Consider the following 7130-nt stretch of genomic DNA (forward strand, 5'->3'; position numbering starts at 1 on the left):
CAAGTACTGTTAACAAGACATATATAACCTTTAGTGAAGGCATTACAAGGTATTGTAATAAATAATACAATGATACAGAATGAGATTTTCACTCTGCAGCGGAGTGTGCGCTGATATGAAACTTCCTGGCAGATTAAAACTGTGTGCCCGACCGAGACTCGAACTCGGGACGTTTGCCTTTCGCGGGCAAGTAGTAAAGCTGTGAGTACCGGGCGTGAGTCGTGCTTCGGTAGCTCAGTTGGTAGAGCACTTGCCCGCGAAAGGCAAAGGTCCCGAGTTCGAGTCTCGGTCGGACACACACTTTTAATCTGCGAGGAAGTTTCAATACAATAATTAAACACAAGGATCAGTACATAAGTTGCATAAAGGATACTGACGCAGATCATGGACGCAGAAGGCGTGGCTGAAGGAGCGTTACACTGAGCTACTGACCATCAGACCACCTTTTAGAACACACATGACTTACAATAACCAAGGGGCCACAGACGGTGCTCGAGGAATCGACCTCTGACAAGGTTCGCCAACAAACACTTTCGCTAGCGATAAGGTAGGCAGCCAAGAGTTGCATTCACTTCACAAGACGGTAACTCAGACTAGTGGCAGTCTAACTAATGACTAATGATAATCTTACTGAAGCTACCTGACGTCCGATAAACCAAATGCAACGACGGAACAATATGTCAAAGTCGGCGGTCTGCACTACGTCCCCAGAATATTGTGTATAGAATGCCCGGTTCAAATAGCTCTCAGCACTATGGGATTTAACGTCTGAGGTCATAAGTCCCCTAGAACTTAGAACTACTTAAACCTAACTAACCTAAGGACATCACACACATCCATGCCCGAGGCAGGATTCGAACTTGCGACCGTAGCGGTCTCGCGGTTCCAGACTGATGCGCCTAGAACCGCTCGGCCACACCGGCCGGCAGAGCGCCCGGAACGAGAAAGCAGTCACTAACATCAGAGCAGAAGAATCACCAACCGGTCTACAATCAAAAAAGCTGTCAAAACTGTACGCATTACCGAACAGCAGCGGCAAGGCGAGGAAACGTACACTGCTGTTACATACACTAACCCCCAGGGCAGGTAACTGGGGCGTAGCGGCCACCAGGTAAGAAAAATTATCGCTGGTTGAACTTAACAAATTGTAACAAGTTGAACGAAGTAAATAGTAATAAGTCGAGGATAGTTAATCAGATCCGCCTTCCCCAAGCACTCCACTCGCCGCTCTTCACCTCGGCGACAGAACGAGCAGCAACACGAACCCAAGTCACTGGAGCATCGGCCGGCCGGAGTGGCCGTGCGGTTCTAGGCGCTACAGTCTGGAACCGCGAGACCGCTACGGTCGCAGGTTCGAATCCTGCCTCGGGCATGGATTTGTGTCATGTTCTTAGGTTAGATAGGTTTAAATAGTTTTAAGTTCTAGACAACTGATGACCTCAGAAGTTAAGTCGCATAGTGCTCAGAGCCATTTGAACCACTGGAGCATCGTGAGATATCACAGTGGTGATTTCTCTACTTGGTTTGAAGTGTACTCATCTTAAAACTTGTTGGTCCGGTTTACGACGAGGTCGTGCACCCCCGTGGCCACAGTCCTTCCATCAGGTAGTCGATGCGTGCCGCTAACGATTCAGGCGTGTTCTCGCACTGGGCGGACCTGGCTCCTCCTGAGTCCCCAACCGAACTGGCCCACTCACACGACCCCGAAAAACACGGGTCAGTTTCTTTGTGTTGTAACTGTCGATAACTGGTGGCTCCGTGCAATAGCAGTCGAACCGTCATACCACCATAAGAATTTTATTCTATTACGCTGCTGTGTCGCATCACACCTTAAAACTAAGCAATGAATAAGTTAGTTAGTGGTGATGCAAGAGTGGAAAAGTCAGTTAGTAACTGAAAAGAAGTGAAGCAACGGTTTCAAAATTTTTTGACTGAGAGTGAAATGTTAGCGCATCTGGAGCTGCTAGTCATTGCAATAAATAGCGAATATGTAACTGGTTTTTGATATCTTAGATATTGTCGCTGGGACGGAGTTGACGCTTGGTGGTTGATGATCGTTCACAGAGAAAAGTGCCGTGAATAGACGAGCATTGTCCTGCACAAATACGCCTCTAACAAACCGTCACATGAGAGGTCACACATAAGGATACACATGACCGTGACGGACGACTGTGCCGTTAGAGTTTCTACAGTCACTGCCAGCCGTGACATGAAGTCATACCCGATTGCTACTCACACCATAACGTCCAGAGTAAGATGGCTGGGCCTCTCCAAAAAAGAATATTGCGGTCTCTTCCCAGGTAGCCGCCATATTCGCCGACGACGGTCGTCCGTCTTAGTGCACAACCGTGATTCATCGGTCAATACAATCCAACGCCATTCATCTGCAGTTCATGATCCCCAGCCGAGGCACCACTTCAAACGCAGCCGTTTGTATTAACCGCAGCCCAAGCGTGGAACGGTAATTCCCGTGTCCCGCTGTACCTTATCCCCGAGCTGTGGTTCGGGATGATACAGAATGTTGAACCAGTCCACTATTTTTTCTCGAATGGCAGCCGCAGATATGTAGGTATTATAATACGCTTGTTTCGCAATATGGCGATTTCTCACACGTTAGTCGCAGTTGACGGGAAACTTGGCGATGAGTATGCCTGCCCTCATGTTCCCATACATTCCACCATCGGGCAACTGTCACATTCCAACACCATAATAAATCTCCTATAGCGAGGTGCGTCTTCCGAGAGGATTTCTGGAGAAAAAAATATGGGCAGAAAGCATGTAAATAAAGTATTATAGCAGGAAATAATGACGGATTTCTCGTTGTACTTGTTTCGGCGTTGTAGGTTTCGTGGTTATCTACACGGCATTAGTTCTCGTAGTGCTGTAGTTATTTACTAAGGTGTCCAGACACATACGTTAACAAGATAGTATGACACCAGACGAAAAATTAGAGCTTCAAAATATGCTCTACAATTAGTCTGCCTAACAAAAGAGGTACAGCAGCCAGATCTGTTGAGATATTAACGGAACTTTGTACATGTACACAAAATGGGCGGGTATGTTAATGATTAAGTCTGCAGTTCTCTGCGACGGAACGGCCACCAGTGTTTTGTGGTATCGTTAATTTAAAAGTTACAAATTAAAATAATTCAGATATTTCGCTGAGACTCTACTCTTCCAACCGTTTTTATGAAATCAGTTTCGTTCATGTTTAATGTTGCCAGGATTACTAGAGTATATAAGGGAAATGACCAGCGTCAGATGTTGAGCAGTTCCTCTGAAGGACAAGGCGATAAAGCATTCCCGTGTGACACAGAATGTGAAAGCTGTCTCTTTGGAGGACTCCACTGGATACGTTTTCGAATCGTACAAATGTCCAGGTTTGAGGGGCACTCGCATGTGGCAATTGCCCGGTGTTGGAATGGTTCAAAATGGCTCTGAGCACTATGGGACTTAACATCAATGGTCATCAGTCCCCTAGAACCTAACTAACCTAAGGACAGCACACAACACTCAGTCATCACGAGGCAGAGAAAATCCCGATTTGGAATGTATGGGAACGTGAGGGTAGGCGTACTCTTCGTCAAGTTTCCCGTCGACCGCCTCTGACCTTTGGAAGATTCACGTACTGTACACCAAAGCACGTTATAACACTTACACAGGTACATCTGCGGCTGCATTCCGAGAAAAAGTAGTGGACTCCTGCAACATTTTGTATCATCTCGCACCACAGCTCGAAGATTTGAAACAGCTGCGCTAGAGAATTCCTATTTCACGCCTGGGATGTCGTTAACACCACAACAGAAGCGGCTGCGTTTGAAGTGGTCTTACGGTCAACTATCTTGCGTCTCCTCTGTTGAAATAGCTTCCCAATGAATATCCAAGACAACTGTCTGGTTTCTTTCTTGCAATTACTCTCCTAAAGCTTGATCGTCGTAGTCGTGACTATATATCCTCTGCTGAAGCACTGCTTTGTAACTTGACGTTTGTAATCCGCAGCCAAGCAGAGATGTCACTACGGGCTACCCCAAGAATCTTTAGAGGGTCCAGGTGCACGAGAAACCTGCAAGGCGGTAGTTTGCAAGAACTTACAGACATACAGTGCTGACACAGCAAGGATCACCACGCAGCCCTTACAGCAGAATCATACTAGTTTATCAAGCCTTGGCGCCATATTTGCGCAGTCACATTCAGTGCGGGGTCTTCAGGTGCTGGTGAAGACATGGGGATCAGGGCGGTTCCCTTCTTCAACAACGCAGTTAACGAGGTGACCCAGGAGCCAGACGATCGTATTAGTTTTCGTTTGAGCAGTAAAGGATATTCTCCGACAAATAAGAAATTCGTCCTAAATAGCAGATTGAGGCCTTTGGGAAAGACAAGCCAACTGTCGTCGAATCCAGAGCCAATGATCACGTCCAGAAGAGAATATCCAGTGAAATATCAGTGACATGACATTCGTCACATTGATCAGTCGAGTGAAGGCCTATGCAGAAAAGTCAATATCGTACGATGAATGACCCTTCATCAAGACGAAGCAATCTCCATAGGTAATATGTCGATGAGGCAGCAATTTCAACAGGTGAGAGGCAAGATAGTTGACTCCTACAGGATAATAATTCTCTGATAGTGAGCTGCGTTTATGAGAAGATATCAGCAGCTAAGAAACAGATACTTATAAAATATTGGCGGATCTGTCGCAATTTAAGGGTAATCCGTACAACATCAACGGGAGACCTAATCTAAGCTCACGGGGCTGGCCACCACTTCATACCGAGCTCTAAAGATGTGTCCTAGCCACAAGAATTGACCAGCTAGTTGTTTGAGTCCGCGCGTTGTATCGTGGGAAGTGGAAATGTTTGTCTAACGTATACACCTTATTGAAAATATGTGTCTTAGACCCACACTTTGTGAAGGAGGCTAAGGAAACGGCGTTCATGTTCAAGAATCGCTCTCTGAACATGAACAATGACCTCTCGGCAGTTAGAAATCCGGAGTGTAAGGTAAAAATCACAACCACTGAAGCATTGAAACAGTGAAAATATTGACTAAAACCTGGCATTCGTCATGAGTAAAACACAGAGCGGCCAATAAACTCACTAAAAATCTGTGACTGATTGTGTCAAATGCCTTGTGGAAGTCGATAAAAAGCAAGGCCCTGGAGATATTTGTGGCTACATCCACCGAAACAGCATCTCGATATTCGATAACAGTATCGTCCGTCCAGGCACACAAATTTAAGGAAAGGCAATTATTTTGTCGAATTTTGTAGTAGAAGTTTAGGGAGTAATCGGAAGAAGTGAGTCAATGTCAGGTCGGCCCTCGGTTTTCCCTTCCTTGAAAAGAGCAGAAAGTAATACACCCCACATCACTTTATCGACCATCGACGTAATTGTGTCTCCTACGAGACGTGACATGAACATAAACTTCCTTAAAAATACCGTCTATGACAGGTGACCCGCGTAATTCAGACCTGCTAACAGCTTCATGTATATCGCACTTGTGAAAATCACTCAAAAATACGTCACTCAGTTCAGCGGTGAGAAGTAATCCTGCAAAAAGAAAAAAAATCGTCAGGAAAATTTTCAGCTGAAACTTGGGCGTCATGCAGTTCAGTAGAGTAGTTAAGAATGAAATTGTAAATGTCACGGTGAGACGTTGATACTCGACCATCAGCGTTAGCGAGAGATGCAATGGAAACGCGTTTCCTGCGCACCCGCATACATATAAGATAGTGAAGACAGTTCAGCTTGTAAAATGGAGCTTGGTTGAGATTTTGTCCAGAGTCCCTCCAGCTGAAATTGCTTAAACTGTACCAATTTTTGCTTTAATTCGATACCGAACTTCCCTAGTGCTATCGCCGGCCGCGGTGGTCTCGCGGTTCTAGGCGCGTAGTCCGGAACCGTGCGACTGCTACGGTCGCAGGTTCGAATCCTGCTTCGGGCATGGATGTGTGTGATGTCCTTAGGTTAGTTAGGTTTAAGTAGTTCTAAGTTCTAGGGGACTAATGACCACAGCAGTTGAGTCCCATAGTGCTCAGAGCCATTTGAACCATTTGAACCTAGTGCTATCGTTAAGTTCACCTAATATGGAGTAACAAAATTCTTGGGCCCCGCTGACTCCCACTGCCTCTGACTCTGACTTCGACTGTCACTGACGTCTGTCACCCTTATGGCACCGAAACTTATCATCTTTACTAATTTGTTGCTTCGCATGCAGTGTCCACCAATCACAATGGACGAGTACCGTTCTATAGCACAAGAGCAACGGGCCCATACTTCCTGAATGTCAACACAAAGGAAATGGTCTTGTAATTAATAGCGTATACTGAGCATCGAGGGAAAACGATTCAATTTCACCGGCTGCTGCACATATTTAATTGTGATGGCGACAGCACAACGATTAGTAAAACAAGCGAGTATCACGTCAAAAGATTGAATGATCAACGAAAGGATAATGTTCTACGAGTCGGGGCGTGGAATGTCAGAAGCTTGAACGAGGTAAGGAAACTAGAAAATCTGAAAAGGGAAATGCAAAGGCTCAATCTAGATATAGTAGAGGTCAGTGAAGTGAAGTGGAAGGAAGACAAGGATTTCTGGTCAGATGAGTATCGGGTAATATCAACAGCAGCAGAAAATGGTATAATAGGTGTAGGATTCGTTATGAATAGGAAGGTAGGGCAGAGGGTCTGTTACTGTGAACAGTTCAGTGACCGGGTTGTTCTAATCAGAATCGATAGCAGACCAACACCGACAACGATAGTTCAGGTATACATGCCGACGTCGCAGGCTGAAGATGAACAGATAAAGTGTATGAGGATATTGAAAGGGTAATGCAATATGTAAAGGGGGACGAAAATCTAATAGTCATGGGCTACTGGAATGCAGTTGTAGGGGAAGAAGAAAAGGTTACAGGAGATATGGGCTTGGGACAAGGAATGAAAGAGGAGAAAGACTAATTGAGTTGCAGCTAGTAATAGCGAATATCCTGTTCAAGAATCACAAGAGGAGGAGGTATACTTGGAAAAGGCCAGGAGATACGGGAAGATTTCAATTAGATTACATCATGGTCAGACAGAGATTCCGAAATCAGATACTGGATTGTAAGGCGTACCCAGGAGCAGATATAGACTC

General features: G+C 45.5%; 1 non-coding gene across 1 annotated transcript; it reads left to right on the forward strand.

Annotated features, from left to right (window-relative positions):
- The first annotated feature begins 223 nt into the window (after window positions 1-223).
- Trnas-cga (transfer RNA serine (anticodon CGA)) lies at window positions 224-298 on the forward strand. Its single transcript has one exon. It is a non-coding gene; the product is annotated as a tRNA-Ser (tRNA).
- Window positions 299-7130: the final 6832 nt, after the last annotated feature.

This window comes from Schistocerca gregaria, chromosome 2, assembly GCF_023897955.1.
Source record: "Schistocerca gregaria isolate iqSchGreg1 chromosome 2, iqSchGreg1.2, whole genome shotgun sequence".
Lineage (NCBI taxonomy): Eukaryota > Metazoa > Arthropoda > Insecta > Orthoptera > Acrididae > Schistocerca > Schistocerca gregaria.